Source organism: Anomaloglossus baeobatrachus, unplaced genomic scaffold (assembly GCF_048569485.1).
Source record: "Anomaloglossus baeobatrachus isolate aAnoBae1 unplaced genomic scaffold, aAnoBae1.hap1 Scaffold_338, whole genome shotgun sequence".
NCBI lineage: Eukaryota > Metazoa > Chordata > Amphibia > Anura > Aromobatidae > Anomaloglossus > Anomaloglossus baeobatrachus.
Window position 1 is genome coordinate 25,798 of NW_027442753.1, and position 11,110 is coordinate 36,907.

Below are 11,110 nucleotides of genomic sequence, written 5' to 3' on the forward strand. Positions count from 1 at the left end.
ACCGTGCAGCAGTGTAAGTGTACAGTGTCAGGGCAAGAGCACCGTGCAGCAGTGTCAGTGTAGTGTCAGGGCAAGAGCACCGTGCAGCACTGTAAGTGTACAGTTTCAGGGCAAGAGCACCATGCAGCAGTGTAAGTGTACAGTGTCAGGGCAGGAGCACCGTGCAGCAGTGTCAGTGTACAGTGTCAGGGCAGGAGCACCGTGCAGCAGTGTAAATGTACAGTGTCAGGGCAGGAGCACCGTGCAGCAGTGTCAGTGTACAGTGTCAGGGCAGGAGCACCGTGCAGCAGGCGTCAGTGTACAGTGTCAGGACAGGAGCACCGTGCAGCAGTGTCAGTGTACAGTGTCAGCGCAGGAGCACCGTGCAGCAGTGCTAGTGTATAGTGTCAGGGCAGGAGCACCGTGCAGCAGTGTCAGTGTACAGTGTCAGGGTAGGAGCACCTGACACTGCCTGGTGCGCCGGGTGCTGATGCCGACCCTGTTCAGAAGTTAGAGTCAGTTCAAAGGTGGTAACTAGCCCCTCCTGAGCTGTATGTGCCCCTCCTGAGCTGTATGGGCCACTTAGAACTGAATGTCCCCTCATGAGCTGTATGTGCCCCCTAGAGCTGTGTATGCCTCCCTGAGCTCTATGGGCCCCCCATAGCTATATGTGCCCCCCACTAAGCTGTCTGAGCTCCCAGAGCTGTATCCCACCCACCCCAGTAATGTGTTTGCCCTCCAGAGCTGTATGCCCCCAGTAATGTATATGCCCCACAGTAACGTGTATGACCCCAGTGCTGTCTGTGCCTTGGTTATATCTCACTGCTACAAAATATATATTTATATATATTGAGGCTTTGACTTCATCATTATTTATAATCATTTAGCCATCGGATTTTGCACATTATATTTGCCTGCTGCTATTTTCCCACTGAGTTGCCGCTTTGCTGCTATATTTATGTTGGGTGCTATATTTATCACCAAAGCCAGAACTCACTGGAGGCAATGCAAGAAGAACTCGTATTGGAGAAAGATTTTATTATATTACCATCAGCAAATGTATAAACCACATTTAAAAGACAAAAACAGATAAGCTGCCGGGCATCGCCTCTTCTTCTGAGCTTCTTGGAGGACAGGTTGCTCCTCTGTCGGCAGCCATGCTTGTTCTCTGAAGTCCAGGAGGCTCCTGAGGGTTGGTCTTCCCGGTCTGCAGCTCCTCTTGATTTGCTGAGAGATCAGAATGCCTTGGAGATATGCCGCCTTCAGTTAAGGAAAGAAAGAGTGGAAAAAAAATGTGATTTACTAACAAGAAAGCTTAAAATCGTATATGAAGTATCATGTAACCATGCAAGCTGCACAAAAAGCACAATAACCTAAGTGTTGTAGTGTGTCGCCCTGGACAAGCCAGGGGCCACAGAGCACAACGCCTACACACCAAACACTCCCTGCAGGCACATCAAGGTGAGACACAAAACCCTTGTTGCCTTCCTCCAGGGGCTGATGTCCACACCAGGGGGTGGAGCCAGGCGGTTGGTCTCCACCCACCGAGGAGTTCACAGTCCTGGAGGCGGGAAAGACAGGCAGTCTAGTTTGGAGGAAGAAGTGGAAGGAGGTGAAGTAGAGAGATAGAGTTTGGAGAGGAAAGAGTTCAGTTTTGACAGTGAAAGTGGAAAGAGTAAAGTGACAGCTAAAGAGCCTGAAGTTGGTCCGGGTGTGTGGCCCGGACAGAACAGCAAGGTTGGCAGACGGTGGTGACCGTCTGCAGGAGTGGCCTATCGGAGTTTGCCGTAAGGACCGTGGACGGGCGGTGGCCCGGTGGTACCGGACCGGTACACAAGGAGAAGCTAGCACCATTGGCAGGGGCTTTTCAGACCCCGACAAGGCTAGGAGTCGCCGTGAAGTTGCCGAATCCGTTAGTGAAGGGGACCTCCGGGTTTCCAAACAGACAAGTCCCGACAGAAGGCAACCGTCCAACCGTGAAGGGGAGACACCGCCACCGCCAAGGGCAACCGTTTCCCAGGGCCAGCGCCTGCGGGCAAAAGGGGCTCCTCCGGCCCACATCCAGGTCAAGGAGCGGGTTACCGGTGGGAACCCATCAGAATCAACATAGAACATAGGTGCAGGGAGAGACAGTCATCACTAACCTGCAGGGAACAACAACACCGCAGCCGTCCGAGGGACCCGTCCATCCAGCCGCTTGTTTTACCGTGAACTGTGTCATCATCATTGGGCTGAGTGAGTACCTCCGTGCCGTGCGGCACAGCGCTGCCCCTGCGACCCTGCACCTCACCAGGCCCCGCAACCCGCCTGCCATCCACTCCTACCCCATCACCGGGCCCCGGGACAACCAACCCCCTACCCACGGAGGGGAGAAATAACAACAAAGCTGCTCCCTGTCTCCGCTCCCGGGATCCCCGTCCAGAGCAGCGGTGGTGTCCACACAATCACCACAACCGTGGGTGGCGTCACGGACAATATCCCCAAAACCAAACCACCCCTTTTCACTCACGGGCGAGGAGCGCCGCTCGAGTCCCCGGGATCCGGCCCATCGCTCGAGCCACCGAGCAGCAGCAGCCGAATGGGAAATGTGAGTCACACTGCTGAATAGTTGTGGACGGTTAGCTCTGGAGACCAAGTTTCATCAATGGTTGTCTCCACTCAACCAGCAGCCAGGGAAGGCCGGGTGTGACAATGATGCAAACATGGGTGAGGCCCTTCGCCGTGACAATGTGACACACGTGCCTTGTGAGGCTCTCGTGTTGAACCTGGTTGTCCAGTAATTTTTAAAGCACTATCCTGGCCTACATGGCCTTCTGCAGAGGGCACGGTGTAACGCCTTCCTTAATCCACACACTCAGATGGGCTGTAAAGGATAGGCTAGAGGGAAGCCACTTACCAAGTAGGACCTCCAGAACCCTGAAACCCTTTAACCCCTATACAGGGATTAGGAATTACACAGGGCCCAAGGTGATCAATACCTGTGGAAGGCTGCAGTTCCAGAGAATAGTAGTCAGGCAGGGACAAAACATTGAGGAACAGGAACAGAATGGGACGGCCAGGACTTCATCAGAAAACAAGCAGAGGTGAAATGCGGATCGGCCAACAAGGTACATAAACAGCAAGCAGGAAAAGTAGTCAGGTAACCAGCACACAAAATCATAAAACTGAACTGGGGGTAAAAGTAACCAGAGGTCATAGCTATGTCTGGCAGTGGTCTGCAGACAGGATGGGCATAAAAAAGGGTGTGGTGTCTTCACATTGGTTGTAGCTGAATGATGGTGAGCCGTAATCAAGTGCATCATTGGGCCGTGCACATTTTTTCTCCCGGTTCTTTTCCGTGTTCACACTATATGTGGTTCCACTATGTATGGAGTTCCATTATTTCTTGTTTTTTATTTGTCATGTCTGATCAACTGGTTACATTATGTCTGATTATTATTATTATTATTATTATTTATTATTATAGCGCCATTTATTCCATGGCGCTTTACAAGTGAAAGAGGGTATACGTACAACAATCATTAACAGTACAAGACAGACTGGTATAGGAGGAGAGAGGACCCTGCCCGCGAGGGCTCACAGTCTACAGGGAATGGGTGATGGTACAATAGGTGAGGACAGAGCTGGTTGCGCAGTGGTCTACTGGGCTGAGGGCTATTGTAGGTTGTAGGCTTGTTGGAAGAGGTGGGTCTTGAGGTTCCTCTTGAAGCTTTCCACGGTAGGGGAGAGTCTGATGTGCTGAGGTAGAGCGTTCCAGAGTATGGGGGATGCACGGGAGAAATCTTGTACACGATTGTGGGAAGAGGAAATAAGAGAGGAGCAGAGAAGGAGATCTTGTGAGGATCTAAGGTTGCGTGCAGGTAGGTACTGGGAGACTAGGTCACAGATGTAGGGAGGAGACAGGTTGTGCATGGCTTTGTATGTCATGGTTAATGTTTTGAACTGGAGTCGTTGGGCGATGGGAAGCCAGTGAAGGGATTGGCAGAGTGGCGAGGCTGGGGAGTAGCGAGGGGAGAGGTGGATTAAGCAAGCTGCAGAGTTTAGGATAGATTGGAGGGGTGCAAGAGTGTTGGAAGGGAGGCCAGAGAGCAGGAGGTTGCAGTAGTCGAGGCGGGAGATGATGAGGGCATGCACTAATGTTTTTGAAGATTCTTGGTTAAGAAAAGCACGGATCCGGGAGATATTTTTGAGTTGTAATCGGCATGAGTTGAAGAGGGCTTGGATGTGTGGCTTGAAGGATAGAGCAGAGTCGAGGGTTACTCCAAGGCAACGAGCTTGTGAGACTGGGGTGAGTGAGCAACCATCAAGTTTGATGGATTACCTTGTCTAACCTTTTTTTCTTCCTTTTCTTTACTCTCCAGGTTCCCATAGTCACGTGAAATATCCCTGCTGCACTTGATTATGGCTCACTATTCACTATAGGATGTCTTCAAAATGGTTTCAAATTGCATTTGGCGCATGGTGACAATTATCTCGAAAGTGCAAAGCACACTGGCCACCGGTGATGAAAAGTGTGTGCAAACTCATGTATGTCAGAGGAACGGGGCAAAGCTCAATGTTTCGTTGAGTCCCTTTGGGACCAGCGTGTCCAGGCAGTGAATCCAACGTGCCTCACATTGGGAAGCAGTTTTTTAAGGTTACCACCCCTGGACCCGCTGCTCACCATGTCAATGCCCCGCAACTCCATCAGTGCAGAGTTACAATTATGGTAGATCTTAAAGTGTCGAGGCAGCGTTTTAAGTGATGTATTGTCCGTAATAGATTTAGCTGCCTCGATGTCATGGAAATGCTCCCTGACCCTAATGCGTAGCTCACGGGAAGTGAGCCTCACATAGATCAGGGAGCATGGGCACACAGCAAAGTACACCACGTGTGTGGAGACGCACGTGATGTATTTTCTGATTTGAAATGTCTGAGCTCCATCAGACGAGAAGAATGTCCTACTGCGAACCACGTTTCTACAGGCCAAGCAGTGGCCACACTTATAACAGCCCACAGTCGGGCCTCTGGTACCAAATGGATTACGGGAAGGGGGGACATAGTGGCTCGCCACCAGGATGTCTCGCAAATTCTTGGCCCGACATGCTGCAACCAGCGGAGTCTGTGGGAAGAAGTCCGAGAGCACGGGATCCGATAGAAGTACCGGCCAGTGCTTGCTAGAATATCTCTCACAGTACCCCATTCATAGTTGAAAGTGCCAATAAAACGCAGTTCAGGCTCAGAAGGACCCTGTTTGGACTTATATGAGAGCAACTGAGGTCTAGGGGTATTCCTAGCACGAAGGTAGCCCTTTTTGATGGCTCGATTGCTATAGCCTCGGTCCCGGAAGCGGCGCTGGAGATCGACAGACTGTTGTTCAAAAGCAATGTCTGACGAACAAATTCGCTTCATCCTGACGAACTGGCCAGTCGGTATGGCCCGGATGGTGGAGGGGGTATGAGCAGAAGAAGCATGCAGCAGTGCGTTGACTGATGTTTCCTTCCTATGAACGTCGGTCTGAACAATTCGCACCGAACCGACGGAAATTTAAATATCCAGGAAGTCAACGTAACTGCTGCTATGCTTATGCGTCAATCTGATGTTAAAGGTATTGTTATTATGTTCCCCCATAAATGTCTCGAGCTGCTCCACAGTACCCTGCCAAAAAATCAAAATATCATCGATATACCTTAGCCAGCACTGCACATGGGCGCCAGGCCCTGCACCTCCGTCACCAAAAACCAACCACTCCCAGTACCCTAGGAAGAGGTTGGCGTATGAAGGCGCGCAGACCGCGCCCATCGCAGTGCCGCGCCCCTGAAGGTAATACCGATCATTGAATACAAAAAAAATTCTCATACTACTGTATGGGGGTCCCTATATTTAATATGATATCCAAGCCACAGCATCCACCGTTACTTCACCACACCCATTCAGTGACAGCTCACCAAGTCAGCCAGAGGAGTGGTGTAAGGAATTACACGTAGGCACTGACTCCACACCTTCACATCACAAGAAGCGGGTCCACAGGGTAGTGCAAGAATACGAGCAAGTCTTCAGCAAACATCCGCTAGACTTTGGGAGAATAAAAGGGGTCCATATTCATGGTAGAACTTGGGTTCTAACGTGCCCAGAGTATGCTCCACTCTATGCTCCCTTTACAATCAGGCTCAGTCACCATGTGATAACGCTCTCAACTCTTTAGTTGCAGGCTTCCTTTTGCTTCACCTCCACTGGCTGTGCTGCCATTTCCTCTCACCCCGGGAAGGTATACTTTATTACACTATTTTCCTCTTTCCCTGTTCCCCCTTTTCCCATAACCTACCTTTATTTACTAATGTGTGGTATCTATATGATATCTACATCATAGTTTTATTCATTAATGCGGAAGGGAAGAGTGCCCGTTAGAGTGTTGAACTGCGGAGAGCAGGAGGTTAAGCTGCCCCAACTTGCCACCATTGATAAGCTGTTCACAGTAGATACACATGCTATCCAAGTAGCAGCATCCACCATTACTGCACCCCACCCAGTCAGTGACTGCTCACCAAGTCAGCCAGAGGAGTGGTGTAAGGAATTACACGTAGGCACTGACTCCACACCTTCACATCACAAGAAGGGGGTCTACAGGGTAGTGCAAGAATACGAGCAAGTCTTCAGCAAACATCCGCTAGACTTTGGGGGAATAAAAGGGGTCCAACACTACATCCCAACAGGTGCACACACACCCATCAAAGAGAGCTATAAGCCAATACCACCTTCACATTACCCGTGTACCAAGGACATGTTGAGCAACATGAAGGCGGCTGGGGATATCCGTGACAGTTGTAGCCTTTGGGCAGCTCCGTTGGTCCTGTTAAAAAAGAAGGACGGCACCACTCCCCCGTATTGAGGAATCACTAGCTGCATTGAGAACTGCAAATTATTTTTCTACACTTGATCTCACTAGTCACTATTGGCAAGTGTCCATTGCTGAGGCAGAAAGGGAGAAGACCGCCTTCGCCACCCCTATGGGTCTCTGCGAGTTCAAAAGCAAGCCCTTCGAGCAGTGCAATGTGCCAGGAACCTTCCAGAGGCTGATGGAATGCTGCTTGGGACAAGATTTTAGGGTGTATAAAAAGGGAGATTAGATCCCGTGATCCCAACGTATTGTTACACCTCTATAAATCACTTGTAAGGCCACATCTGGAATATGGGAACCAGTTTTGGGCTCCACATTTTAAAAAAGGACATTCAGAAGTTAGAGTCAGTTCAATGGTGGGCAACTAGACTACTACAAGGAATGGAAGGCCTCCCATACATTCCAGCCCAGTAAAACTACATATTTTACACAGTCATAAGCAGCCCATGGGCATTCACCTGCATTCAAACCAATAACAGCTCATAGACCAGACAATCCATCTACCACTGGACCAAAGACAGGAAGTTAAATCCACTGCCTGCGGTAACCAACTTAATCCTATAGGCTACTCACACAACAAACCCAACAGAAAGGAAAAAAACATGGCTTTGATTATCCATCCAATGAAAACGCATAACCATTGTGAGCCAATGAATCAAGTCTTTACTTCATATTCACGGTTTAAGCCCTTGGGTTCTAATGTGCCCAGAGTACATATCCAGAAAGATTCTCTTTCTTTGAGCTAAACACAAGTCAAAAATACATTGTAAGCAGATTCTATTACCAGTCCCACACCATTTTGTGACGCATAATCACACAGTGATCCAATTAAGATTCCAAGTCATCGAACATGTCCAAGCCATACGCAGAGGAGGCAATAGAATTAGGAAGCTCAAAGAAAGGGAATATTTCTGGATATATACTCTGGGCACGTTGGAACCCAAAGGTTTAAACCATGAATATGAAGTGCAGACTTGATTCATTGGGCCATGCATAGACATAATGGACATAATTCGAATAGGCAGGACAGGTAATAAGGAGCACAAGGGATATGCTAAAATGTGTTGTGTGACAAGACAGACACAGGAAAGGACAGGATAACAGGTGTAGGGACCAACAAGGTGAGACAAGGGGTATCAGGATAGGGTCAAGTAGGTATGAATGTAGTAATGGGGCAGGCATAGAGAATTGTATGCGAATGTGAATTACAATAAGTCACTAAGGAAAGGAATATGTGAGTGTGTGCCTAATGTAAACTAATATTGTGCTGGCAAAATTATAGATGGAAAGGGAGAAGGGGAGAGGGGAGAGGGGAGGCTGTAATTGACTACAATGGTATGAGTTATGAGTGATTATAGGAATAGTGTTACATAAGTGGAAATACCTATGGAGGACCGGATGTGTAAGCGCATACCTTATACAAACCTATAGAGTGCTGATGGGTGAGAGTGTGATGTTAGATATAAGACATCCTATAGTGAATAGTGAGCCGTAATCAAGTGCAACAGGGATATTTCACGTGACTATGGGAACCTGGAAGGTAAAGAAAGGGGAGAAAAAACTGTTAGACAAGGTAATCAGACATAATGTAACCAGTTGATCAGACATGACAAACATGACAAATAAAAAACAAGGAAGAATGGAACTCCATACATAGTGGAACCATATATAGTGTGAACACGAAAAAGAACCGGGCGTTAGAAAAAATGTGCACGGCCCAATGAATCAAGTCTGTTCTTCATATTCATGGTTTAAGCCCTTGGGTTCCAACGTGCCCAGAGTATATATCCAGAAAGATTCCCTTTCTTTGAGCTTCCTAATTCTATCGCCTCCTCTGCGTATGGCTGGGACATGTTCGATGACTTGGAAACTTAATTGGGCCACTGTGTGATTATGCGTCACAAAATGGTGTGGGACTGGTAATAGAATATGCTTACAACGTATTGTTGACTTGTGCTTAGCACAAAGAAAGGGAATCTTTCTGGATATGTACTCTGGACACCCAAGGGCTTAAACCGTGAATATGAAGTACAGACTTGATTCATTGGGCCGTGCACCATGTCACCATGTGTGCAATTGCATTGTCCAATGGCTCACAATGGTCATGCGTTTTCATTGGATGGATAATCGAAGCCATGTTTTTTTCCTTTCTCTTGGGTTTGTTGTGTGAGTAGCCTATGAGATTAAGTTAGTTACCGCAGGCAGTGGATTTAGCTTCCTGTCTTTGGTCCAGTGGTAGATTGATTGTTTGGTCTATGAGCTGTTATGGGTTTTAATCCAGGTGAATGCCCATGGGCTGCTTATAACTGTGTGAAATATGTAGTTTTACTGGGCTGGGAAGAGAGAATCCATCGAAGCATGGTGTAGGGATTGTGGTTCCTGTGTGCTAAGAAGAAAGGCTGGCACCAGCCAGAAAGCCCCATTACAGCCAATAATCAACCGCTAGCCGCTGGAACTCGTTGCTCTAGATCATGTCAAACTCACACCAAGCAGGAATAGATACATTAGCCCACCATCCCACCCAAAGAGCAACTTCTGCTGCGCTGCTGGCTTTCTAGGCAGCAGCGCTTTTGTGATGTCAGCGGGGGACATTGTGACAAGCCAGTGTTCTGTCACTTCATGTTGTGCACTGTTCAAACGGAAAATACATCAACAGGCAGACTACAGAAAAGCTTACTAACAAAGATTAGAGAGGGGCTTTCTCAGAGGGCTTTTTACAGTTTGTCTATTCTCAATTAGCCGTTTAAGTAGGCTTAATGAAAGTACTAATTCTTTCATAGGCCGCCCATTCGTAGTATTTGACGTTCCTTATATTGCGGTATCAGGCTTCGCAGCAGGTTGCAAAACATTCATGACCCATGACTGTCCCCAATTGGGCTCAGAAGCTAAATGTCTATCATGACCTCTCTTTTTGAAAGTCCAAGAGCAAGCAAACTCTTCCTCCAGGAGAGGGAGCCAACAGATCACTAAAGACATCATCATTGCTCAAAGAAAACACCGAAAAACAATGCATAGTAGGAATAAACATGGAACCTTTAATTGGAGTGGAATCTGATAGACAGCACCTGATGCCAAATCTGCATCTTCTAACACCTGCAGTCACTGCAGCAGCTGAATCCAATGTGTCCAAAAGGGATCTATTCTATTCAATTGCAAATGATCTAGATAAGACTGAGAATAAGATACTGCACGGGACATAGCAGAGTTGGTCAAGTTGAGTGGAGATGAGTTTGCTATTTGGCGCACCTTTTGGATGAATAAAGCAAATAAAAGGTGTGAAAGATAAAAAAAAGGGTGAAAGTGTGAAAAGTGAATTGGCCAAATTGAGGTGCATATAAAGTTTTTTGCTTTCTTTCAATTCACTAATGGGGCTCATTTGAATCAGGGAAATTGAGTTCTGCTTTTGGAAACTGGGTTAAGAAGGGGTGCACCGGTCCTGGAGGTACTGCAATATCAGGTCAATGCGTGGATTGGACAGAGCAGGATTTATTCCATCTCCTTGTTCTAAAAATCCATTTAATATATCGTCCCCAGATAGGGGACGTATCAGATATTAAACTAAGAACAGATTTTTTTTTTTTTCTGTTTATCAGTAGGACTTCAAAATAACAAAGGTGATCGCCTCCCATTGCCTGGGAACCGTCCAGGCACAAGAGGGCTATGTGTCATCAGAAGGCGCACACACTCCCCCAAGGCCGGCAGTCGTACAATCCCAGGCACCTTCCAGTACCGACCAAGGTAGCGTCCTCCGAAACTACACTTGATCTTAGCCAAAAGGGCGAGAAGCTATAAACCGAATTGGTTACGGCCTTGAGTGGCACCCTGGCCAATACCGGACACATCTTAGGGAGAGGGAGACAAACCCACGCCTACAGAAGACATTTTGTCACCCAAGCCAACCCTTGAAAAGGCTGTTTTGCAGAGCAAAAACAAGCAGAATGGTGCTTTTTTCAGCCGCCGCCCACTGCAATGAATCTGAATAACTCCTCCTTTTGGGCACAAGCACCTCCCCTCCCCCTTGCAGTCTTTCCAATTCATGATACAAAAAGACGGACGGACAGGACAGGACAGGACAGGCTGCCTGACTTTACGTCACTGCCACCCTTTGCCATCCTTAGCCGTAGAAAGCCCTTTCATCATCCCCAAACCCTAATCTTTTCCCTTCCCTTCCCAGCTGCGTCTCACTCCCTTTCATTAGGAAGTGAGCGCAGCCTTTTCTCCGTTCTGCACATGCGCGACGTTAAACACAAATGC

The 11,110-nt window shown here is 48.0% G+C and overlaps 1 non-coding gene across 1 annotated transcript; it reads right to left on the reverse strand.

The window, feature by feature from the left end:
* Positions 1–10,276: 10,276 nt before the first annotated feature.
* On the reverse strand, positions 10,277–10,475 carry LOC142271630 (U2 spliceosomal RNA). Its single transcript, XR_012736654.1, has one exon. It is a non-coding gene; the product is annotated as a U2 spliceosomal RNA (small nuclear RNA).
* Positions 10,476–11,110: the final 635 nt, after the last annotated feature.